Source organism: Pinus tabuliformis, chromosome 4_2 (genome assembly GCF_031772625.1).
Source record: "Pinus tabuliformis cultivar Carrire ecotype Pingquan chromosome 4_2, CPIR1, whole genome shotgun sequence".
In the NCBI taxonomy this organism is placed as follows: domain Eukaryota; kingdom Viridiplantae; phylum Streptophyta; class Pinopsida; order Pinales; family Pinaceae; genus Pinus; species Pinus tabuliformis.
Genome location: NC_142304.1, coordinates 311,054,323 through 311,082,116, shown reverse-complemented (window position 1 = coordinate 311,082,116; position 27,794 = coordinate 311,054,323). Strand labels below are relative to the sequence as shown.

Genomic DNA, 27,794 nt, shown 5'->3' with positions numbered 1-27,794 from the left:
CATTCGTTGGAGTTCATTTGGGTGCTATCTTAGCATACTTTTGTGAAGGAAATTTGTCAAGTATCCAAAGGGTGTCAAGAAAATCTGAAGGATGGGTTTTAGCATATTCGCAGAGCCCACGCAAGAAAGATGAAGGATTTTGTAAGGCGGGAAGTGCGTGGATAGGGAGGTGGATATGCGTGGGTTATAGGATGAATATTTCAACGAAGGGGACACGAGGTTTGGGATGCAGCTGGAATGAGGGGATAGCGGAGTCAGTGGATGGACAGCCTGAATACATTAGCATGGAATAACGTGATAGGATCTGGTCCTATTGTGTTGGCCTTCGAGACCGGAGTAATGATTAATAGGGACTGTCGGGGGCATTCATATTTCATTGTCAGAGGTGAAATTCTTGGATTTATGAACAATGGACCACTGCGAAAGCATTTGCCAAGGATGTTTTCATTAATCAAGAACGAAAGTTGGGGGCTCAAAGACGATCAGATACCGTCCTAGTCTCAACCATAAACGATGCCGACCAGGGATAAGCGGATGTTGCAATGCGGTGGATCAGAAAGTCATGTTTATTATGTTATAAAAATTCATATCGGAATGAATCCATCTATCAGGACATGCACCTCGCTTATCATCTCTGCACATCGCTTTGCAATCATATTTCATTAAGAGGCCATGATGAACTTGGCTGATCATATTACTCTCATTTGAATAGGCAATTTGAGACTTTTTCTTTGACTTTAGCGAATTAGAGACATCACTATCTCATCATATAATTTAGCTATCAATAAACCAAAACTGTAATATGCAAACAAATCAAATATGTAATCCACGCTACCAACACGACCTGATGACATAGATCTATCGAGATCGTCTCAGATGCATCCGTCTTCTTGCCCCTCGACGGTTTTGGCCTTTTTGTTACAAGTTCACGCTCACGCTACAACAACCGCCTTACAAATAACTTGTAGGCTCACGACTTTGGATGCAACCTCGATGCAACCTCACACAAGTCTAACAGAGCTTTGATACCACAATAATGGCAGAAGTGTCCTCAGACACGTAATTTTATTAATCAGATAAAAAAAAATTACATAATTGATTTTGCAAGAGTTTACACCTGAACCACACAAACACTCTTGCAATGAGCTATTTATAAGCTCCATGTCCTAACTACCTCTAATTATGGATCACTTATTAAATAACAAGTGTCCATTTACAATAAATGTTATTCAAACCAACTAGCTAACTAATCTCCTAAAATAGAGCCTAAGATACGACACATTTGGAGAGTCATATCTAGTTACAACAATATGCTAATTCTAAAAGTCTCCATTAAATAATTAAACATTCTAGAATAATAATTATTAATTTAATATCTTAAATTAATAATTATTTTATTCTAATTTTATAACCTATGATAAAATTGTATTTTTGGATCATCTAACAGAACCGAACCGCTTTGATACCAATGAAGTGAAAACTTCTAGATGCGCAGAAAAATATATATATATATATATATATATAATATATATATATATATATATATATATATTTATTAATAATTAATTGACAGAAGATGATTGTTTACATTGGGGTTTCCTAGCTTATATATTGCTATGAGCACCGTTTGGGGAAAGGGCATGATCTTATGATCGTGCCCTTTCGTCTAATTTAACCTAAAATTAAATAATAAACCTAAAATTAAATACTAACTAATTTTTTTACATAACACTCTCACGTGCAAAATTCTAGGATTTCTGGGTTGTAGGAAGAGACCGAAGTTACAGGGCCGAGTTGCAGTAGGACGAAGTACAGAAACAGGTAGCTAGAAGGAAGGAAACTGTGTCTAGACCTCGTTGACATTAGGAAGAGCTGTCTTGCTCTTGGAAGGTTCCGAAAGGAGGTCAAATTAAGGTTTCTTCAGGAGCTGCAGAGCCGAAGTTGCAAATCGAGTAGCAGTGTTGTAGCTGGAAGATTGAAGTTGCGATGTGTAGTAGGTTGGTGTAGATTCAAGAAGGATTTGAGGAAGGGCCGACTTGGCACTGGGAGAAGGACTTGGTCTAGGGATTGGGTATTTGTATCTCATTTGAAGTAGATTCTAAGAAGAGAAGAGTTTTTGGGTTTTCCCCTTCAAGGCGTTTTTCCCTGGCTGAGAGCCTACGTCTGTGTCCTCTTTTGTTGTTATTGCTTCTTCATATTGTTTGATGAACAAATCTAACTAAAATAACATAAAGAAGATAACTAAGATTCATAAGAAACTATCAAGGTCAATGAAAATAAGTTTAATAAGCTGCCACTTTACATTTTCTAACATGGTATTAGAGCTAAAGTGAGCAAGGAAGGCAGCTGGAAGGACGCTAATTAGAAGTGTTGATCAAGGGATAGGAAGCTCTCAAGTCCTAAAAGAAGAGGATTGTCTCTTGAAGGGATCTGGTTAAAGGCTCGTTTATAGAAGACCCTTCTAATCTAGGGTTTCTACATTGAAGAAGATCAAGTCTACATCCATCTCAGAAGGAGGGTATTGATCTTGCAAAAAGGAAGTCTATTGACATCAATCTTGGAAGCTGTTGTTGGAGGAATCCTAGGGAACATCTTTTAAGGGCATCATCAAGAACTCTCCAAAGATCTTGAAGACATCAAGAAGGTTGGAGATATTATTCAAGTAAGTATCACACTATCTCATAATAGCTAAATTTTCAAGTCATGTAGGTTCTTTCTGCAAAGAGAGCAATAAGCTCATTGGGGCTTCAAACTATCTAGCATGGAAGAAAAGGATTGACTTGATACTCACTGAGCAAAATGTAATGGGATATGTTATCAGAGAAGTTACGGAACCTTAAAAAGACAAGACACAAGAACTAGCAAGATACAAGAAAGGGGAAGTAAGAGCTCAAAGGATCATATTGGAATCAATCAAGGATTCTCTTGTTCCATTTGTGGCAAACCCGAAGACTTCCAAGGAAATGTATGGCAAGCTAGTGAATTTGTACTCTGTAAGGACAACAGGTCAAAATGTAATGGGATATGTTATCGAAGAAGTTACTGTTGGAAATACTGAGAGGGGGTGGGAATCAGTATTCCTTTTCAATTGTTACTTTTACCAATTAGATCACTTATCAAAATGAACAACAATAAGAATAAATGCTTTTATTAATTTCTTCAATAAATCAAGTACAATATATGTAGGGCTCCAACCCTAGATGAAGATGCTGATCTTCATTCTCCCAAGCTCCAACTCGTATTTGCCAAGCACCAACTTGGACTTCCAAGGCTCCAACCTTGTCAATTTTGAGGCATCAACCCCAAGGGCTCTAACCCTATATCTGGTTCAGGCTCCGGCCTGGTTTCTTGAGGACTTTGATCCTCTAGGGCTCTAACCGTATCCTATCTAAGGCACCAACCTTGAGTTTAGGAGCACCAACTCCAAGGACACCAATCCTATAGCTTCGCTTTGTCAAGATATGTTTGGTTTCATGACTCACAAAGTCTTTTTCACCGAACCCTGTTAATCTTTAGTTATCCCTTCACTTAGTCCCCATGTCACGTCATCAATGACAACCTTGTCATACAGAAAATGTCACCATTGTTCTTCATAATACCCAATCAATCTCTTCAAGTTACCTCATCAGGACTTCAGCATTGCATTATGATCTTCAATAAAACACTTCAATCTATCTTCAATGAATTGCACCAAGTTCTGCACCATCTCTAATAATAGTTCTGCACCTTCTTCAAATCTGGTCCAAGGTTAGTCCCAAAGATTACTTCAAGTTACCTCCAAAGGTCTGCACCAAAGTTTGCACCATGACTTTTGCACTGCACCAATATTTCAACACCAAATTATCTCAAGACTACTGGACCACTGTTGCACCAAGACTTTAGCACTAAATTGTGACAATTCTTCTTTACAAATGTCCTTGCACCACACTGCACCAGACCATTGTTCTCAGTTATCCCTTCACTTAGTCTCCACGTCACCTCATCAATGACAACCTTGTCATACAGAAAGTGTCACCACTGTTCTTCATAATACCCAATCAATCTCTTGAAGTTACCTCATCATGACATCAACATTGCATTATGATTTTCAATACAACACTTCAATGTGTCTTCAATGAACTGCACCAAGTTCTGCACCAGCTCTAATAATAGTTCTGCACCTTCTTCAAATCTGGTCCAAGGTTAGTCCCAAAGATTACTTCAAGTTACCTCCAAAGGTCTGCACCAAAGTTTGCACCATGACTTTTGCACTGCACCAATATTTCAACACCAGATTATCTCAAGACTACTGGACCACTGCTGCACCAAGACTTTAACACTAGATTGTGACAATTCTTCTTTACAAATGTCCTTGCACCACACTGCACCAGACCACTGTTCAAATTGTTCCAATACTTCTACACAAGGATTTATACACCATACTGCACCATCTATTTTGCACCACACTTCTTCATCAATTCTGCACCAATGTTCTTGCACCACATGTCATCAGTACTTCACCGACACTTCTTCACCACAGCTCACCAATTCTGCACCAACTCTGCAACAACTCAAAGTATTGTCACTCCGTAAGGCAGGCAACAAATCTGTAACAAGTAGTGTTTCGAAAATCGCGATTTTATCGCGATAACATCAAAAAATCACGATTTTTCATTTTCCCGATAATATCGCGCGATTAATTCAGTAATTTTTTCATTTTGAAAAAATCGCGATTTTTTGGGAAAAAATCTTGATTTTTTAATTTTTTTTAATATAATTTTTATAATTTTTTGCTGATTTTTTTTTTTTTTTTTTCTGATTTTTTCCCCTTGCCGATTTACTCCCGATAACGATTTTCGCAACACTGGTAACAAGTATATACTTCACCGATTTGTTTGTCAAGTCTATCACTGTTGCAAACTTAATCACCTTGCATCATCCTTATCAGCTGTCCAATCATAGAGGTGCCATATCTTCAACCTTTGAATATCTTTGACTTCACATGTGCTTGACTTCAATTAATTCCACCACTAGACTTGCTGTACCAATGGAATGTCCGAGCTACTGACCAAGAGTCTGATCAAAGTGATGATACACAGTCCTCACCAAGAGGTATTGAGGCAAGATATTGACTGTAAACGATACTATACCTGTCTGAAGAGAGGCTCCGAGCCACAAGACAAAGGTTGCTGTACCGAATATTAATCCAAAGTTACCACAAGAAGATCCCACCCTCTGTTCCGAAGCTGCTGCAATTATTCACCACTCAACAGTCCGCAGATCTGACCCATATTCCTCAGACCAAACTGCAAAAAAAGTCTACGTTTTCTTCCACAGTCTGCAATCCACTTAATCTGTAGTCATGTCATAAGGTGGCTAGAACAGTCCTTTAGTTCATGAGATGTGAACTGATCCTCCTTCTCTGTCCTTTTGGATGACCGAACAGATGATGAAAGAATGAAGTTGGAGGCATAATATATAGGGTTTCTGTCATGCTAAATGAATAGGCATGTCTCTATAGGGAAGCCGACATGAGGACTCTAGCACAGGTTGGCTCCATGTCCAGAATTAATAATTAACTTCAAAAATTTATTTCTCCCAAACCGCTTGGAGTTTCGGGCTGAGTAATAGCTCATTGGAAAGGAAAAATTATGCTTTACAAGATGGTGTAGGCATTGTCAACGAATTCTGCCTCTAATATAGTGAAAATTAATTTTCTTTGTGACTGTTCTTAAATTTCTGTGCGTAAAAGATTTGGAACAGTATGAGGAATGTTTTAGGAAAACGTGGCTTCTCCATTGTTTTGCACCAATAATGTCTCCATGATAGTATCCAACATCATGATGAAGGTATAGCATCATGTATTCAATGATAGTGCAGTAAAATGTCATAGTGCAGCCTTCATTAATTTGTTAAAGACTACAAAGTAGTCTTCTAAGTATGTCAAAGTGTGGTCATTCTTTAAAGAGTATGACATTATCACGTGTATGATTTCATCAATTATAGTCCTCCACTTCAAAGGCTTGTATATTGGCACCTAAGGTCTAGATCACCAATCAAGGCACATGATTGGCACTCAACAACATTATAGTTAGTTCAAGGACTTGTTTGGGCAAGACTTCTCCATTAGTTGCTTAACATCTTCTTCAAATAGGAGTTATGACATCATCATTTGGAACCGGGCATCTCAAGGATATTTTCCATCTCGGCCATTGCCATATTGACATCAATGACAAGTCTCTTGAACACTCTAGCACAGGTTGTTCCATGTCCAGAATTAATCTATGTTACCGGATCCGTCCACCCTGAGAATTAGATTCGCGGTTCCCCGGATCAGAAACGGATGCGGATCCGGATTCACTTGGATTCGCTAGAAAACAATTTTTTAACGAGTAAAATGTCTTGGTAATGCATTGTACCGTAACCCGATAGCTGCTCGCTGGAAGCTCAGATAATACGTGCACGTGCAGCGAATAAGATGGCCAGAATGATGCGATTGGTATTAATATCATTGTTTTTGGTATCTACGGACTTGGCAGTACTGGGTTTTTTATTTATCAGCAGGGCATATGCAATTTGGCACATTTGAACTCATATTATATTTAGGATATGTTATAATATTAATTTACTTATAAATATGTTATATTATTTACATTAATTTAATTATAAATTTATAAATCTGTTATATGTTATTGACATTAGTTTAGAAATGTTATAAAAAACCCGTATAGTTATAAATCTGTTATATGTTATTCACATTAGTTTAGAAATGTTATAAAAGGAAACGTATAGGTACATGGTGTTTATATTTTAGATATGTTATAATATTATAATTTAATTATAAATATGTTATATTTTATTTATATTTTTTTAATTATACTTTTATAGCTATGCTATATTTTATTCACATTAATTTAATTAAAACTTTTTAAATATGTTATACTTTATTTATATTAGTTCAGAAATGCATATACATGGTGTTTATACATTAAATATGTTATAATATCATAATTTAATTATAAATATGCTATATTTTATTTATATTAATTTAATTATTCTTTTATAGCTATGCTATATTTTATTCACATTAATTTAATTAAAACTTTTTAAATATGTTATACTTTATTTATATTAGTTTAGAAATGTTATAATTTTATAAAGTAATTTTATTGTGTATATATACTATAAATTAATTATTCAAAATATTAAAAAATTGTTATTTTATTGTCTATATATATTATAAATTAAAATTATTTAAAATATATCAAATTTGTTATGTACAAGTTTTAAAATTTGTAGATTATATTTTATATTAAACTTTTATATATTATAAGCTTATTATTTAATTCATATAAAGTGTGTAGTAAATTATTATTATTATTTATCATTTAAATAGTTTTGTAATATATTATAGTTTATAATTTAATTTTTATAAAATAATTAATGCTACTATTGTATGTTTTTTCATGAAATTCATCTACACAATTCAACTTGTGTGGGTTTGATGGTTAAGAGTATGTGTTTCCTCCTATGAGGTCATAGGTTCAAAACTAGAGGGGGTAGAGTATGTATGCCTTCGTAGACTTAACAATCAAATCGCTACACGGAGGTGAGTTCCTTGTCCCACAAACAAGGGGGTCTCATACACCAATTTGGTGTATGGCTTGGTTATGACTTTAAAATTGGATAATAATAATAATAATATAAACTCTATTGTTGTTGATGGGTAGTGATCACAATAAATTTGGACATTAATATCAAAATTTTTATTATAAAAATATATTTATATTAATCTTACGTGTCGTTTCCTTGCCGTATCCGAATCCTAGCTTTTCAAAAATCAAGCGGATCCAGATCCGTATTTGAATCCGAATCCATATCCGAATCCTGGTAACTTAGGAATTAATAATTAACTTCAAAAATTCATTTCTCCCAAACCGCTTGGAGTTTCGGGCTGAGTAATAGCTCGTTGGAAAGGAAAAATTATGCTTTACAAGATGGTGTAGGCATTGTCAACGAATTCTGCCTCTAATATAGTGAAAATTAATTTTCTTTGTGACTGTCCTTAAATTTCTGTGCGTAAAAGATTTGGAACAGTATGAGGAATGTTTTAGGACAACGTGGCTTCTCCATTGTTTTGCACCAATAATGTCTCCATGATAGTATCCAACATCATGATGAAGGTATAGCATCATGTATTCAATGATAGTGCAGTAATATGTCATAGTGCAGTCTTCATTAATTTGTTAAAGACACCAAAGTAGTCTTCTAAGTATGTCAAAGTGTGGTCATTCTTTAAAGAGTATGACATTATCACGTGTATGATTTCATCAATTATAGTCCTCCACTTCAAAGGCTTGTATATTGGCACCTAAGGTCTAGATCACCAATCAAGGCACATGATTGGCACTCAACAACATTATAGTTAGTTCAAGGACTTGTTTGGGCAAGACTTCTCCATTAGTTGCTTGACATCTTCATGGCTTGACATCTTTTTCAAATAGGAGTTATGACATCATCATTTGGAACCAGGCATCTCAAGGATATTTTCCATCTCGGCCATTGCCATATTGACATCAATGACAAGTCTCTTGAACACTCTAGCACAGGTTGGCTCCATGTTCAGAATTAATAATTAACTTCAAAAATTCATTTCTCCCAAACCGCTTGGAGTTTCGGGCTGAGTAATAGCTCGTTGGAAAGGAAAAATTATGCTTTACAAGATGGTGTAGGCATTGTCAACGAATTCTGCCTCTAATATAGTGAAATTAATTTTCTTTGTGACTGTCCTTAAATTTCTGTGCGTAAAAGATTTGGAACAGTATGAGGAATGTTTTAGGACAACGTGGCTTCCCCATTGTTTTGCACCAATAATGTCTCCATGATAGTATCCAACATCATGATGAAGGTATAGCATCATGTATTCAATGATAGTGCAGTAATATGTCATAGTGCAGCCTTCATTAATTTGTTAAAGACACCAAAGTAGTCTTCTTAGTATGTCAAAGTGTGGTCATTCTTTAAAGAGTATGACGTTATCACGTGTATGATTTCATCAATTATAGTCCTCCACTTCAAAGGCTTGTATATTGGCACCTAAGGTCTAGATCACCAATCAAGGCACATGATTGGCACTCAACAACATTATAGTTAGTTCAAGGACTTGTTTGGGCAAGACTTCTCCATTAGTTGCTTGACATCTTCATGGCTTGACATCTTCTTCAAATAGGAGTTATGACATCATTATTTGGAACCAGGCATCTCAAGGATATTTTCCATCTCGGCCATTGCCATATTGACATCAATGACAAGTCTCTTGAACACTCCAGCCAACAACACATGTTGTTGATATGATAAAGTCATTCTTGATATTCCAAGTGTTTGATAATGAGACTCTGCCAAAGGAGACCATGCATACTATTAGGAGATTATTATTCTTAATCTGTAATGTTCCTAAATAGGAAATGCAAGTGATAACAACAGATATTCTATGCAGCAAAATACAAAATTGAAATATTCATTAAGCATCACCAGAAACACTGGAAATAGAGAACTTCTGAGCCATTTTATTATGATTCTGCAAGCTAAATACAATGTATAATGGAATGGTGCACCTGGGCTTGTCTCATTGGACAAGCAAGGCCAAACCCAAGTAAGAAAATGGCTGAGCTAAAGGCTGCCCAGTTGTTGCACCAATCTGCACAGCGCTGCCCAAAAAATCATTGCACTGCTGAACTTTGACTGGCTGGAAAGTGTACGGAAACTGCCCAGAAATTTGTGTGCTTTTGACTTCGTACTTCTTGGCCAAAACCTAGAAAAACCCAGAAGGGAATTTAGCTGGTTTTGACTTCTGTTTTTTGACCCCCTTGGAGCCTCACCCCAGCTATGGCTGCCAAATTCGACCTGTTGGAAGCTGCTTGCAAATCCCTTTGCAAACTCCAAAATGCTGGTTTTACCTCTGCTATCCAACTCCTAACTACCCGGATGACTCTTGGCCAAGATCAACTGCTCCCCCAAGCACCACGAATTTCTGTTGGGTGGCCTCTGCGGCGTCCCTCTGCTCAGAAATGCGAATTGCTAGTTTGCTGGCGCAGCTAGCTGCAAACTCCAGTGGAAATGCTTGCACTGTGCTGCTTCCTCAACTCTCGAATCTCCCAACAGGCGATGAGTCCCCTGCTGGTCTTCAACTCCCTCTACGTGTTTTCTGGCTGCCCAGAAATACACACTTCCCTCTCTGCGTTGATGACTAAAGTGTGTTGCTGCCCTTGACTCCCTGAAACTCCTGTAGAACAACCTCCCTAGGGCGGGCACGGATGGTCCCCCGAAGTAGAGGTTGAATCTCCCGCGTGAGAGATTCGTGGCTAAATAACTGGTAGACTTGCTAAAAAGCAAAGCGTACAAGTGAGTGTTTGTTTGCAAATGTAGAAGATAATCCAAAATGAGAGCCGATCCCTCCTTATATTCCCTTGGGCCTCCTTAGCCTCATGTGGGCCCCTCCATCCACCCATTTGATTTCCCTCCAAGCATATCGAATGGCCAAGTTCGAATTCCCCCATGTGGGTGGCCCCCACATTCCACTAGCTGCTAAATAAAGTCGAATTTGCCCCAAAGTTACTAAGTCGAAGTGTGGGGTCCTCTTCCTAAGTCAAACATGTGCCAAAAATGTGTAGCAGGAGTTTATGCAGGCAGGGGGAGTTGGTTCATCACATGAAGAAATGTAAACACATCTATCATGGACCACATTGCCACAAGGAAGAGGACCATGATAAGGGGAATGACATACCTACGAAGAACTACTTTTGATAAAGAAAATATGATGAAGAAAAGAAGCAGTTTTCCATTGATGTCCAAGGGGGAGAGAATGTTGGAAGGGCAAGAATATTGTCATCAATGACAACATTGATTAACAGTTACTAAAAAATGTAATGGAATATGTTATCAGAGAAGTTACTGAACCTAAAAAAGACAAGACACAAGAACTAGCAAGATGCATGAAAGGGGAAGTAAGAGCTCAAAGGATCATAGTGGAATCAATCAAGGATTCTCTAGTTCCATTTGTGGCAATCCTGAAGACTTCCAAGGCAATGTATGAAAAGCTAGTGAATTTGTACTCTGTAAGTACAACAGGTCAAAAGATGTCATTATGGAACAAGCCATACAAAATGAAGAAATCAAAGAATGAGGATATGGCATCCTTCATCATGAGAGTCTCTCAACTAAGAGACCGTTTGCAAAGACTTGGGGAACCCGTCACTAATTTTGAGGTGACCATATGTGTTTTGAATGCATTGCCACCAGAATGGAGCAATTTCGCAACAAGTATCTACTCTAGGAAGGATTCAACTCCCTTTGATGAGTTTTGGGCACAATGCATACTGGAAGAATCAAGGATGACATTGGATTAGATGAGTAGACTCAAGCCATTCTAGCCCAAGTCAAGAAGATGAAGAAAGGAAAGTTTGGCAAGTCCAAGAAGAAAGATATGTCCAAGGTGCAATGTTTTGGATGCAATGAATTTGGACATTTTAAGAGGGACTGTTCAAACAAGCAGAACAACAAAAGAAAGGATAGGAGTGAAGATCAAGTAGCCGAAGCAGTGGGAGAATCTGAGAAGAGGACAAAGAAAAAATAAGTGAAGGACCTTTACTACTAAAGAAGGTTCACTAACTTCAAGGTTCTCTAAGAATGTTAATATTCATTTTGATATATTATGCATAAGCATCATGGGATAGAAGCATATGATAGTAGCATGAATGGAATTTATTATGTTGCTTAGTAGAGATCATCTAGGATATAATGTTGGACCATTTTGCATAATGTTCATCTAGATAATGTTAAAGATTGTCATCTTGCTTAAATGGATCATTATGATCCTTGAAGGACCTATTGACGCTTAGATTGTACAGGCACTGCGACAACGACTTAGGTCGAGGGCTGTCACTCTGATCCCTGACCTCTCTGTTCTAGCTGTCTCCCAACAACTGGTATGGGGGTTAGTCCCTTTGGAAATGTGAGGATGAAGGACAGGTTGGCAAGCAAGGAGTTCAGGAGACACAATTGAATGGCCTAGCTACTTGGTTAATTTAAGCAAGACTTAAAGATTGGATTAGATTAAATGTGAGACCGATGCCTTATGGAGTCAACCTCTTGCTTATTACCAATTAAAATCCAAGTAATCGGATGAACAATCGCTGCTTGAATGCTTAACTAACCTGAATGAGGTGCAAATCCTATGAACTAGGTGAAATGCAAAGTCTTGGTTGATTTTAAGTTAAATGCCTGTTCTAAATGCAACATTTCTCTTAACTGTTTTGGAACCAGTCTCTAGAGTAGGTTGTGGTATGGAAGCCAACGGGAAGCAAGCAAAGGCTTGATTATCGATACCTCCCCCTCTGTTCCAACCTCCTGATGCCTCTGGCGTTGCATAGACTATGGTGTTGATTTTTGGTAGCATCAGATGTGCTTTAGGCATGAAATTTGGTGGAGAGGCTAAGGCACACTAGATCTCGAAGACCCAGAAATCGTTTGGAGAAATTCCACCCGGATGAAGAGATATTAAAATAATTAATATTTTTAATGAGTTCCTAAGTCTAAACTTACTAAAATTAAAATATTAATGTGTATTAATATAATATGGGTGAGAAAGTTCTAAGAAATGAGGATCAAGCCAGTTCTAATCTTAGTTGTTGATTAGGGACTTAATCTCAGCCGTTGAATCGTCAACAAGAAAAGTATAAGAGGAGGCTTGAGGGTCAGTTGGAGACACACTAAGAGAGATCAAGAATTCAATTTTCTGGGGCGAGGTTTGCTGAGGAAATCGAGTTAGTGATCAGAGTTGCAGTGAGGGGTAGTTCAACAAGGGATTTCTATCGGAGGCTGAAGAATACATAACAGAGAGGTAGTGAAGTGTTGGGAGAGACAGCGCAAGCCCTAGAAGGGCTGACGCAGAGGACGCAAAAGGCTGTAGAGGTTGACGCAGAATCCGTAGAGGCTGATGCAGGCAGTGCTGAGGGCCGTAGAGGCTGACACAGGCAGTGCTGAGGGCCGTAGAGGCTGACGCTGGGCTTCACAGGCAGCGTTGGGGAGATTCTGTGGGGCAGACTGAGAGTAGATCAGTGGGGAGAAGGTGACGCAGTTCCTGAAGGGTGACATAGTTCCAGAGCTGTGCTTGGAGCAACTTTCACTGTCTAGCACAAGGAACCATCGGAGTCACTGTGGGGTTGATCATTCGGTCACTGATTTGCCGGAATATCTGTCTCCGGATAGAGGTACTATTGCCGAGGATATTCTCTGTTCGGTGAGCCATTTCTGGCACCCTAGTTGTATTCACGAATCTGCTTAATAATACAAACCCTCTATATGTTGCACCGGTTTTCTTGCATTGGGTTTTTTCGGGGACGATTGTCCAAAAATAATTGTGTCCCTTGTGTTATTGTTTCTATTTACTTCAGTGCATGATCTGTATATCTGTGAAGACTGCATTTGTGTTTACTTCGATGTTTATGCAATTAAATAACTTGTTAATGTAAAGAACAAGTAGGAGATAGTAAACCAGAAATTGCAGTAGGGGTTCCTGATGTGTTAGATTTAGGAATCTTCACATGGTATCAGAGCGATTGCAAATCATAAGTGATTGAAAACACTAGCCAGGAAATTTGAGAATTTGCAGCAGAGAAGCAGCTGTCTCGAGAGACAACGCTGTTCCAGAGCTAAAGAGGCAAGAAGAAGAGTGATGCGGTGTAGAAGGGGTGATGCAGAGGCTCACACAGTGCTTGCATCATTACTCTGAGCCAGGAGAAGAGCCAACACAGAGGTAGAGGGGGGCAAATCAGGCTCACGTAGAGCCATGTCATCTTTCTGTGCCAGGAAAGATTGAAGCAGTTGGTCGAGAGGAGCTGATTCAGCCCACACAGTGATTGCGCAGAGCCTAAAGGGCTCAGATTCTTCGACTTGTCGGGGCTAAGGGAGTTGTGCAGATTTTGATTTGAGGAATTGGTGGGACGTTATTTCTGTCGGTGCAGAACAGAGTCTAAGGAGACTGAACCAAGGTAGAGGGAAGTACTACCTCTGTCAGGCCAGGGTAACTCTAGGATGAGCGTGAGAAAACACTGATGATATTATTCATTAACTAACTCATGTTTATATACAAAAATAAAACGGATCAGTTCATCTTCTAGATGACTGTCCAGTTCACCCATCCGTTTCGGATTAGGTGTCAACATTCCCCCCCTTAATCTGAAGGGATGTTGGTGAGTCCAAGCATCGTTCTGAATCTTTCAAGCTTTTCTCTTCCAAGCGCTTTGGTGAAGATGTCTGCAATTTGCTCGTTTGTGGAACAATGACGGAGATGGATTGTTTTGGCCTCAACATGATGTCGGATCAGATGATATTTAGTATTGATGTGCTTAGTACGATCATGGAACTTTGGGTTCTTGGCCAACTTTATTGCAGATGTGTTATCAATCATGAGTGGAGTTGATTGTATTTGTTTTACTTGCAAATCTTCAAGAATTTTCCTGAGCCACACAATTTCTTTCGTTGCTTCAGCTGCTGCCACATATTCTGCTTCTGTTGTGGAATCTGCTGGTACTGATTGTTTGCGTGATCTCCAGGAGACAGCTCCTGATCCAAGACTCATAGCATATCCTGAAGTAGATACCCCAGTTTCTTTGTCTCCATCGAAGTCTGAATCAGAGTATCCAATCAAGTTGAAGTCGTCCACCTGTGTATACTTGATTCCAAGGTCTTGAGTTCCCTTCAAGTACCTTAGAACTCTTTTTGCAGCAGACCAATGTCCCTCACAAGGCTTTTGCATGAACCTGGAGAGGATTCCAACAGCAAATGAAATGTCTGGTCTGGTAGTAGTGAGGTAGATGAGACTTCCTACAAGCTGTCTATACTTTGTTGCATCCTCAAATTCCTTTCCTTCAATACATGTGAGCTTCAAGTTTTGTTCCATTGGAGTACAAAGGGGATTGCACTCTGTCATGCCAAATCTGTTTAACAAATCTCCAATGTATTTCTTTTGAGAAAGAAATATGGACTTTGGATGTTGGGTTACTTCAATGCCAAGATAGTAATGAACATAGCCCAAATCAGTCATTTCAAAATTTTTTCCTAATTCTTTCTTTATGGATGCAATATAGCTTTCATTGTTCCCTGTCATTAAAAGATCATCTACATATACCACAAGATATACAACTGTTTTGCCAACTTTCTTGACAAATAAAGTTGCATCATCAAGATCAAAATGTTTGAAGTTGAGTTTCAGAAGATGCTCAGTTAGTTTTTCATACCAGGCTCGTGGTGCTTGTTTGAGGCCATACAAGGACTTCACAAGTTTGCATACTTTGTGTTCATGTCCTTTCACAGCAAATCCTTCAGGCTGGGACATAAAAACATTCTCTTTTAGGTCTCCATTCAAGAATGCAGTTTTTACATCCATTTGATGGACTTTCCAACCGTTCTGAGCAGCTAGTGCAAAGAGTGTCCGGATGGTGGCCCATTTTGCTGTGGGAGCAAAAGTTTCCTCATAATCGACCCCTTCCTTCTGTGCAAAACCTTTTGCCACAAGCCTAGCTTTGTGCTTGTCAAGTGAGCCATCAGCTTTGTACTTGTTCTTGTAGACCCACTTGCAGCCAATTGGTTTGGTTCCAAATGGAGGATCAACCAGCTTCCAAGTGCCATTCTTTATGAGGGCATCATACTCCTTCTGCATCGCTTGTTTCCATTCATCATGAGAAGCAACTTCTTTGAAGGAAGTTGGTTCAAAATCTGTAGACAAGTTCAATTCACAATCATAAGTAACATCCATATCAACAGGTGAATTAGAGTTATCTACATCACCTCCATTTTGTCGGTTTGTATTTCAGGTTCCTGTTTTTCCAATTTCATCAGGATGAACACTTTCAAGTGTCTTTGTCAGCCACTTTGGGGGACCTTTCTGAGATGGTCCAGGCTGTTCTGTTGATTGAGTTGGGACTGAATCAAGATTAAGTCTCCCAATTCTATCAATTACATCACTTAAAGCATCATCCGTTGTTGGAGTGTCATGCAGGGGAGATTGTTCTTCAGAAGGAGATTCCACATGTTGATCTAGTATAGGAATCCCCCCTTCAAGATGTGGAATCTGATTATCAAACTCTTGGAATGATTTCGGTTTTGTGAATCTATCCAAGCGATCAAGTTGCCGCTCAACAACACTGTCAGATTTGGATGATTCAAGAAAAATGACATCTCTAGATAAAACAAACTTTTTATTTACTTCATCATAGAGGCGGTATGCTTTAGATGTGTTTGAATACCCCAGGAAGATACACTTACGACTTCTAGCACCAAGTTTGTTTCTATGTACCTTTGGTATTAAAGCATAACAGGTGGAACCAAAAATCCTGAGATGTTTTACCGAAGGAACATGTCCATACCACAATTCATAAGGAGTCTTGTTTCTTATAGCACTAGATGGACATCTATTCTTTATATATGCAGCACATAGAACAACATCAGCCCAAAACATTGTCTTTACATTTTTGAAGAAAAGCATGGATCGTACCATATTCAAAATTGTTCTGTTCATTCTTTCAGCTACACCATTCTGTTGCGGATTATAAGGCACAGTTGTTTGATGTTTAATCCCATGTTGGCGAAGATAGTGTTCAAATTCATGTGATGTATATTCTTTTCCATTATCAGTGCGAATAGACCCAATATGAGATTGTGCATCATTTTCAATCCATTTATGAAAATTCTTGAATGTTTGAAAAGCATTAGATTTGTTCTTCAAAAAATAAACTCAACACATTCTGGTGTAATCATCAATAAATGTCATGATATATTTATTTCCATTTGCAGAAGAAACAAGCATTGGACCACATAAATCTGAATGAATGAGTTCAAGCTTCCTATGTGCTCTTGAATGTGAATCATGAAAAGACTGTTTGCTATGCTTTCCTAGAATGCAAGCATCACATTGCTTATGTTTTCTAGGAATTGTAGGCAAACCAGCAACACCATTTTTCTTCAACAAGCGGAGACTATCATAGTTTAAATGTCCAAATCTAGCATGCCATAATAAACTTGATGGAAGTGTACCTTCTTCATGATGAGAAATATATGAAAAATGTTGTGCATGAGCAGAGGTTCCTTGCAGTTTAAGAAGTCTTTCTTCTTCTATACCCCTCATGACAAGTGAATGGTCAGATGCCTTTCTTACCTCAAGCTTTCCATCAAACATATGAATGGAGTGACCTTGCTGGCGGATGTGGACCAGGGACAACAAGTTTCTCTTGAGCTGTGGGAGATATAGAACATGATCCAGAAGAAAGTCTGGAAGACCAGGCAGTTTAAGCCTGATTGTGCCAAGCCCTGATGGCTTGATTTTTGACTGATCTGCAAAGTATACTGCTCCATCAACATTATCAGTGAAATCTTCAAAAAAATCTTTCCTATGAGTCATATGACAGGTTGCTCCTGAATCAAGCAACCAGTCATTTTTCGAAGAAGCAAGTGAAGCATTAAACAAATCTTCATTTACTCCAATGTTACATTGTGCCTCAATATAGTGAGCGGATTCAGGTGCTTTACCTTTGTCTGTGTCATCAGTTTTACCTTTCTGCTGATTTCTTCTCTGCTCAATCTTGTCCCATGGTAGCTTGCATGTAGAAGCATCATGTGATCCATTTCGTTTGCAGCGAATGCAATGCAGATCTTCCTTTTCTGCTTGAGAATGTCTGCCCCCCCTGCCTCTGAAGTATCTTCCTCTTCCTCTTCGTCCACCTCTTCCTCTTGTAGAATCTTGAGCAGGATGCTTTTCTTTATGAGCAATGCAAACAGTCTCTTCAGAAGATTCAGGGACTGTTTTCTTTCCAAAGGCTTTCTCTCTTTCAGCAAACTTTTTCACAAGAGAGTCAAAGGTTATATCTTTAAGATTTCCATTTGCTTGTAAAGACTCAAGATAATTGGAGTAGGTAGGATAGAGTGCTTTGAGAAAGGCAATAAGAGAGATATCCAACTCAACCTTAGTGGATTTAATATCATGCATTATAGACTTTATTTCAGATGCAAGAGCAAGAGGATCATTATTTTTCAGTTCAAGAGTGAAGAGTTTAATCATGAGCTGAACAACTTCAAGTGCAGAATGTGTATCATAGAGTTCTTTCAGCTTTTGTAGAGCTTCAAAGGCAGTGGAATAGGATGAAATATGACGACTTACTTCTTCGTTTACAGATGCTGCGATCAATGCATAGGCTTTGCTGTTCTTGTTTTCCCAAATGGCGAGTTCTTTGTCTGATGTAGGCTGCACAGGGTCTTTGTCTTCTTCTCCGACACACACTCCTTTCCACAGCTCATTGTAGATGAGGGTGTGTTTTACCATCCGAGACCATTCAGAATAGTTCTCCTTGCCAGTGAGAACTATTCCGACCATAGAGATGATTGAATGCATTCTGTAAAAAAACTTCTGCTTGATAAAAAAATCTACAAATCCCTCTAATGTGTGACAGAAGGCATCAGAATTTCATTGAAATATTATAACACTTTATGCTTCAATACAGCATAAAAAACAAACTGTGCAAATGTTCTGACTGATATGACTTTGAATGCTTTTGAAAACTGCTTATATAACCCCTTTGAAAACTGCTTACAATACAAAAACTGCCATCATAAATACATATCAACAGCACACATTATACCGCCATTAAAATCATCTTTCTTGTCATTCTCAAACTTTTTTTTTCTTTGAGATGAATCAGGTTAAAATCTTATGGTTATATGCATAAACCAACTGCGCAAATATTGCATAAACAAACTGCGCAAATACACTGCACTTCTCTTCTAACAAGTCTACATACTTTAATGGTGACAATGCCTCTAAAACAAAACATAATTAAGCTTTCTGCACACGTGAGTTTCTGAGTGGATTAGGACCCGGCAGGCTGCTCCCGCAGCTCATTCGCACCATGTGCAAAGTTGCATTTATCCCCAAAAGTGCATGTACCCTAGGCATAGTTTTCACATAGCTTCTTCTTGCGATTCTGTGGAACGTGTACAGATGGTTTGGCAGATTGCATCTCATTGTACATAATCAACTCACGGACCATGGCCTGGTGATTCAATATTACCATCACATAAAACTGCGTAATACCATAACGAGGCTGTGGAAAATTTAAAAGCCCGTGCTGCCAAAACAAAGCTTTACATACAGCAATGACATATCTCTGCTAATACGCTAATACAAATGGTATTGGCAATATATTACCGCTAATACGCTGCCTCCCAAAATCTTGAAGTTCGATACCTCGGATAGCCTCCCTCTGGTTAATGTTTCTATGAGAAGTCTATACGCGAGACTGTCCATTCGCTATCTACATTGGGTCTATACATTTCAAGTGGAGATCGAAGCGGTGGAAGCAAAAATCAAGGCCGCCATTCAAGACCTAAGAAAGCTAGATTTCTACAATGAGAGGACCAGAACGGTGGAACGGGTTGATTTGAGTGCGGCTTGCTATGAAAGTGAGGAGAAACAACGACTGCAATTCCTATTGAGAAGCCTGCGGTTAGCTACAATGAAACTCAGCAGAAACGACCAATGAATGTGTGGATAGGTTCAGAAAAAGTCGTTTGGTATGCGCATATAGCGTTTTAAAAACAATTCCAAGCGGAATTTCGATGATACCAGCGGAATGTACCTGAAACGTGCTGCAAACCGGTGTCAGATCTCTTCAACGGAAGAATCTTCAACGTTCTCAGAGACAGAGGCAGCGCTGGTGCGCCAGAGAGCAGAGAGCGTTATGTCAGGCAAACGCTCAGGCAGATGCAGCGCTAGTGCGCCAGAGAGCAGAGGAGTTACAACTATTTTAGGGACTGGGACCTGAGCTCTGATACCATGTCAGGCCAGGGTAACTCCAGGATGAGCGTGAGAAAACACTGATGATCTTATTCATTAACTAACTCATGTTTATATACAAAAATAAAACGGATCAGTTCATCTTCTAGATGACTGTCCAGTTCACCCATCCGTTTCGGATTAGGTGTCAACATTCCTCGACAGATTTCTAGCCAAGAAATCTAGATCCTGGCTGCAGCGGCAAAGGAGGATTGGAGAGGAGTGATTTGACAGTTGGCTGGAGGATTTTCGAGAGGGAAATCAGGACTCAGAGGGAGTCTAGAAAAGAGGAGAAGAGATGGCAGTGAACAGATTGAGGGATCAGGATAGATTGGACGGGGCTTCCAATTTTGTCATCTGGAAGGCCAGGATCCTGGGAATCTTGGATAAATATCACATCAAGGACTATGCCTTGAAAACAGTAGCTGTCCCATTTGACCCGAATGCAAATGAGAAGTATGAGGAGGCCAAGGCGAAGGCGAAATGCATGATCTTAGATGGGGTCAAGGATCATGTCATACCACATATTGTTGAGAAGAACACAACAAGGGAGATGTGGCAGACGTTGACCACCTTATACCAGGGCTCTTCCGTGCAGTGAAAGATGTTATTGGAAAATCAACTGAGGGCATATGAGATGCAGAAAGGAGAGGAGATAGATCCGTTCCTTCTCAATTTGCAAGGAATTTGCGACCATCTTACTTCCGTGGGGTCTACATCGGATCCAGAGTTCATGGTCAGGACTGCTCTGAATGCAGTCTCCGAGGACTAGGAGACATTTGTCTAAAGCATTTTGGGCAGAGCGACTCTGCCCAGTTGGGAGGAGATGTGGGTAGCTCTTCGATAGGAAGAGCTCAGGAGATTGACCAAGGCGGGGAGTAGCAGTAAGGGAGTTCAAATCAAGAAAGAGGAGGAGGAGGATGCAGCTCTAGCATCAGCGGGACAACAGGGGGTTCAGAAGAGGAAGAAGAAAGACATCTCCAAGGTCAAGTGCTTCAACTGTGGGGAGCTGGGACATTATGCCTCTTAGTGCCCCAGGAAGAAAGGCAAGGGAGAAGCTTCTGACTCAAAGGCTGCTCCAGCAAAGGCGGAGAAGGATGTCGAGACTGATGACGATTGTGCCATGAGTGCTCATGCACCTCTAGAGAAGAGGTGGGGAGACATAGAGTTGTAGTCGAGAGGACTACAGTGAGGGGTAAGATCCTTGAGGTGCCAAAACTCTTGGATCACATACGGCTATGGGAGCCCTTAACGACAGTAGCATGATGATAGGTGTCGGGTGGAGCAAGGTGTGATGTAGCGAGAAGGTAGTGCTAGATTGCAAAAGCTTGTAGCAGCGCAATGGAGGTTGCAACAGTGCGAGAGGTACAGAAGAGGTTGCAACAACGCAATGGCAGCAGAGGGTCAGCACAAATTAGCAGCAAAGGTAGCTTTAGCATCACGAGGCTTCCAGACTGACTAGGATGTCAGTGATTGGGTGAAATCAGTTACTTACTTCTCGGTAACTGAGTTGCAGTGTCGCAGTTAGCAGTGGCAGTGCTATGGGCAACATGATGCATCACGTTGAAACTTGAGAGGGAGTTGCAGTATAGATGTAGCAATGGCAGTGGCAGTGTCATGGGCAGCAGTACAGGAAGCAACAATGTAGTGGATGTAGGGCAGCAGACCAGGCATTAGCACAGAGGACCGATGCAGAGGATCAATGTGATGCTTCTATGGTGAAGCATTGTTAGAGCACATTCCTCGCTAAGAGGGAGTGTTGATTTTTGGTAGCATCGGATGTTCTCTAGCCATGTTATTTGGTGGAGAGGCTAAGGCACATGAGATCTCCAATACCCAGAAATCGTTTGGAGAAATTCCACCTGGATGAAGAGATATTAAAATAATTAATATTTTTAATGACTTCCTAAGTCTAAACTTAGGAAAATTAAAATATTAATGTGTATTAATATAATATGGGTGAGAAAGTTCTAAGAAACGAGGATCAAGCCAGTTCTAATCTTAGCCGTTGATTAGGGACTTAATCTCGGCTGTTGAATCATCAACAGGAAAAGTATAAGAGGAGGCTTGAGGGTCAGTTGGAGACACACCAAGAGAGATCAAGAATTCGATTTTCTGGGGCGAGGTTTGCTGAGGAAATCGAGTTAGTGATCAGAGTTGCGGTGAGGGGCAGTTTAGCAAGGGATTTCTATCCGAGGTTGAAGAATACATAGCAGAGAGGTAGTGAAGTGACGCGAGAGACAGCGCAGGCCCTAGAAGGGCTGACGCAGAAGACCCAGAAGGCCGTAGAGGTTGACGCAGAAGCCATAGAGGTTGACGCAGGCAGTGCTAAGGGCCGTAGAAATTGACGCTGGGCTTCAGAGGCAGCGCTGGGGAGATTCTGTATGGCAGACTGAGAGCAGATCAGTCGGGAGAAGGTGACGTAGTTCCAGAGCAGTGTTGTAGCAGCTTTCGCTGTCCAACACAAGGAACAACTAGAGTCAATGTGGGGTTGATCATTCGGTTGTTCATTTGTCGGAATGTCTGTCTCCAGATAGAGGTACTAATGCCGAGGATATTCTCTGTTGGGTGAGCCATTTCTGGCACCCTAGTTGTATTCATGAATTTGCTTAATAATACAAACCCTCTATATGCTACACCAGTTTTCCCGCATTGGGTTTTTCCGGGGACGATTGTCCAAAAATAACGGTGTCCCTTGTGTTATTGTTTCTGTTTACTTCAGTGCATGATCTGTATATCTGTGAAGGCTGCATTTGTGTTTATTTCGATGTTTATGCAATTAAATAACTTGTTAATGTAAAGAACAAGTAGGAGATAGTAAACCAAAAATTGCAGTAGGGGTTTCTGATGTGTTAGATTCAGGAATTTTCACATGTGGCTTGACGATTGCAAGGTCACCGTGTTAACCACTAAAGAGTTGCTTAGCTCCTCAACCTAAATTGAAAAAGGGTGGCCCTAAATATCTATCCACCAAGCTTATTCTTGGAGGTGAGTTATTAGTGCAACTAGACTTAGAATGTAATGCAAGATGGAATGAGTGATTCTTGAGTTAAGATTGTTTATGTTAAGTACTTTGGTTATGCTTTATCTTCAATTATGACAATAAGTACTTATTAATGGAAATTGAGAGGTTTATCCACATATATTGCCCCCTTTCCACTCATTATAACCCCATTCATCATTTCTCCCACCTGGGTCTACCTTCCTCCATTGGGTCCACATAGGGCTAGCTCTCCCCTTCCCTTACCCACACCTTGGGTCAGGCCCGGAATGATGCCCCAGAGGTTGATGCAGCTAAAAAGAAAAGTAAAAGCATAATTGGCCACTTTCGACAGGAAAATGTACCACAAAATGCAAAAAGATGGCTGGGACAAACACATTTAGCATGTGGGCAAAAGCCAATACATGAGCTCTACCCCATCATCATGGCCATCACCCTGGTTCTTACAGGTTCTATGAGCCTCCATCTTTTAGGAACCCATGATTGTCCCAACCCCTGGTGGGCAATGAACTGCCCTACCTTAAAAGGGGGTATCCACTGCTATATCTCACACATCATTCTCTTACCCCTTGAGCCCCGAGCAGTTAATTGAAGAAAAATTATAAAAAGGAAAAAGGCATATAAAGAAGGGTGGAAAAATCAAGGCCGGGGCAGCTCCTGTACCACGGTTGCTCTCTCTTATACATTATATACCCAAGTGTGTGCTTCCCTTCGACTAGCTACCCTTGTACCCCAGCGTGTGGCCCAGGACTGCCCTTTCTCATTCCTTACTCCATTCACATCTTTACTCAATTTCCTTGATGACTTGTTGTACTGGAAGGCTAGGGGACACATTGAATCTTATGCAGGATTGCAGGTGGCCTCCATCTTGGGTTTGGTCCCCTTTACGGGGTCCTAACCCTCCAAAGGGCTACATTGGCACATGTAGGGTGTGTGTTGAGAGCCATGGGCCTCCACAACAATAGAGAACACTCGATGGATCCCCAGAGATGTTTAGAGATTGCTCAAGATTCACTTATTGGACGAGGAAGATGCACCTGGTCCACCTTTGCCTAGCCAACCCCACAGATGTACAATGCACTTGGCAGCTGACCCAGGACATGTAGGATGATGTGGCATCACTTACACCATCATCTGAGCCCTTACAAATGATCTACAAGCATCTTTGACTTACTTGGAGACCCATGAGGTCACTTGTGTGCCCTGACAACTATTGGGAGCACCACAGGTTTATTATGTGGAGAACTAGGGGCCAACCCCTTGTCCATTACTTTTGGAAGTCCAACTCATCATCTTGGCACTTATGGACTTCATCAGGCCTCTTAGAGAGCCCAACGACATGGATTATTGATTATTCGACCTCTTGAGAGGCTTATTATTTTATTTATTAGCTAGTTTGGTGGGTTTGTCACCAATAGATAGTTATTTGAACATTATTTTAGTTGATGGGCTAATGTACGCTCAAATTAGGTAATTCTAACTCCTCATGAGTGTATAAATAGGAGAGACATGGATTCATTTGTATCATCACTTTGGATTGGATCATTCTTCTCTCTTGAGAATTTCACACTTCTTTCTTGGAGGATGAATTGGAGCATGGATGAATTTTGATGTTTGGATTGGGTTATCTTATCTTGGAGTTTTTTTATTGTCAAATTGTTGATGGTTGGATATGTTCTCTTACATGTAAGTACACACATTTAATGCTATTCTTGTTTTACTTTGTCATATGCATTGGAATGGGATTTTCACTATACTAAGGCTAATTGTTGCATTGCATAATTGCGAAATTGTTGAATTATTGTTTCTATATAGCATCTCTCAATGTATGGGATATGTATGTTGAATGAAATCTCCTAGGGATAATTCTACCGTTGAAATTATCTTGATAAGCCATCTCTTTTTGAAAAGCAAAGTATAAAGCTTTGGGGTCACTTCTTCTTGTCGAAAAGGCCAAGCAAAGTAGTCCTTGAGGCCTCCTTGACCAAGAAACGGAGTCCTTTCTCATTATTCTCCTAGACTCCATTCTTCCCAAGGGATTAGGCACTGGTCTTCTAATAGGTGTTCACTCGAAGAACCAATTTTATTTACCTTTCCCTTTCTCTTCTAGGTCTAGCCAAGTTGGGTCACTTAGGACATCACTTTCCCAACAAAGTAGCCATAGAAAAAGTTCGATCTCCTAGCCTCTATTGCGTTGGTGTGTCCTCAAGGCCTCCTCCAAATTTGAAGAAGTTCTGACGAAGGGATTGTTAGATATTTCAAGCCATAGCTCTGAGATCAAACTTTGCCCTGGTGTTACCTAAGCTAGTACCTCATAGGATCAATTTGACACCTTTGAGTGGAAATTCTTGTTTTGATCCTTCCCCCCTTCCTTGTCTGGGTTAATATCATCATTGGTTGCTAAACTCCCTCCACTTAACCTAGGCTAGGTCCACTTGGTCTTGTGTGGTCCCATACCTTTGAAAAGTCAAGTCTTCAAGAACCACTTGGGATACCAAGTTCAATAAGGATTTTAGGGATTGGGAAACTCCTTTACAAGTCATATCCCCTCAACCTAGCCCTTAAACCCTCACCTCCTTCACCTAGAAAGCTTCGTACCTTGCTCAAAGAGCAAGTAAGCTCTATTCTTGACCTCCTTCTAGGAAAAAGGTTATTAAGGTCACTTCACATCCATCTATTGATTCATCCTTCACAAGTTACTTTCCATATATCGAGTCTCCTCCCATCGGTGAAAGTCTGTAAATAGTAGGGAGTCTTAGCTGAGGTGACAATGGGCTAAGTCTCCATTGTTTCCCTTGATCTAGTAATCATCCCTTAAAGAGTCCCTTTTAGCCCCCTTGCTAGTTTGCACGGTAACATTTTGGCGCCGTTGCCGGGGACAGAAAACATGTGTTTTGTTCCCCATCTGACATATTGACATAACATTATTGGCAACTCCATTGGAAGAACGAATCCCTAGTTCTTCATTGAACTTTAAGGTTGATGCTTGTAGGGTGAAGCAAGCATTTTTCTAAGCATCTTTAAATTCACCCTGGCGACTCCTAGATGTTTTTCATGTATATCTCAACTAGGTTGTCTTTCTTTGATAAATTTCCTGCTTTGGACATTGCTAGCATTTCTGGGTACCCTAATCATGTCGTGGGAAGGATGGTACGTGGGGTGCTTGTGTTTGATGGTGATCCACTCTCCGCAATTGACCACATAGAAAAACTTAATGCACATACTTCAAGAGAGAAGGTTTTTCACCAAGATGTCATTATGTTATTGTTCATGGGATCTCTTGGTGGTCATAACTCATGGTTGCATGATCATGAGTGCAACAGTTTTCTGGGCAGTGCAGTGCAGATTGGTGCAGCGGCTAGGCAACCTTCAGCTCAGCCATTTTCCTACCTAGGTTTGGTCCTTCTTATCCATAGAGACAAGCCTAGGTGCACCATTCCACTATCTATTGTATTTGGCTTGTAGAAATATAATAAAATGGCTCAAAAGTTCTTCATTTGCAGTTTTTCTGTGGGTGCTTGATGAATAATTTGTTTTTGTATTTTGTTGCGTAGAATATTTGTTATTATCACTTGTACTACCTATTTAGGATCATTACATTATGTGTATTTGTAAACACACATAGTCGGCAGAGTTTTTCTTCCAGCTATAACCCCAAATCTAGGGTGGAATTCGTTGACAAGGTCTTAGGTGAGTCCTAGTGTTTATCGAGTCTATTGTAAAAGTGTGTTTAGGAATAATTCTAGTCCATGATCCCTCATAATCAGAACACCATCGCTAAATTATTTTATTATAAGCACACTTGGTCTCATACTAGATCATGTTGTGCGCAGAATTGGGTAATTTCTTAAGGGTCTATGTGTAAAGGTGTTTCCCCTTCTAAAGGGTTGATATCGTAATTATTTTGATGTAAAAAATATTTTAGTGCATGGTCCCTCACAATCAGAAACCATGGCTAAAATATTTGAGGGTGGAAAAATTATCAATCCCCTGTAGAGTCGATTAATTAATTTTTCTGGCTAAATTAAATAAAAATTCTAAGCCAAAAAATTAATTGAATGGCCAATGTGCTCCTTCCTTGGTTGAGCATTGAGCTTGGAGGGAGTCCAAGGGCTAGATCTGCCTCAAAACCCCAATGAAAATGCCCAAGAAGGCAGATCTAGCCCTTGGACTCCCTCCAAGCTCAATGCTCAACCAAGGAAGGAGCACATTGGCCATTCAATTAATTTTCTGGCTTAGAATTTTTATTTAATTTAGCCAGAAAAATTAATTAATCGACTCTACAGGGGATTGATAATTTTTCCACCCTCAAATATTTTAGCCATGGTTTCTGATTGTGAGGGACCATGCACTAAAATATTTTTTACATCAAAATAATTACGATATCAACCCTTTAGAAGGGCAAACACCTTTACACATAGACCCTTAAGAAATTACCCAATTCTGCGCACAACATGATCTAGTATGAGACCAAGTGTGCTTATAATAAAATAATTTAGCGATGGTGTTCTGATTATGAGGGATCATGGACTAGAATTATTCCTAAACACACTTTTACAATAGACTCGATAAACACTAGGACTCACCTAAGACCTTGTCAACGAATTCCACCCTAGATTTGGGGTTATAGCTGGAAGAAAAACGCTGCCGACTATGTGTGTTTACAAATACACATAATGTAATGATCCTAAATAGGTAGTACAAGTGATAATAACAAATATTCTACGCAACAAAATACAAAAACAAATTATTCATCAAGCACCCACAGAAAAACTGCAAATGAAGAACTTTTGAGCCATTTTATTATATTTCTACAAGCCAAATACAATAGATAGTGGAATGGTGCACCTGGGCTTGTCTCTATGGATAAGAAGGACCAAACCTAGGTAGGAAAATGGCTGAGCTGAAGGTTGCCTAGCCGCTGCACCAATC

General features: G+C 39.7%; 1 protein-coding gene across 1 annotated transcript in view; it reads left to right on the top strand.

Moving 5' to 3' along the window:
- LOC149169221 (AP-3 complex subunit mu-like) overlaps positions 1 to 27,794 on the top strand; it is a 154,869-nt gene that overhangs the window by 4,772 nt on the left and 122,303 nt on the right. The window lies entirely within an intron of this gene.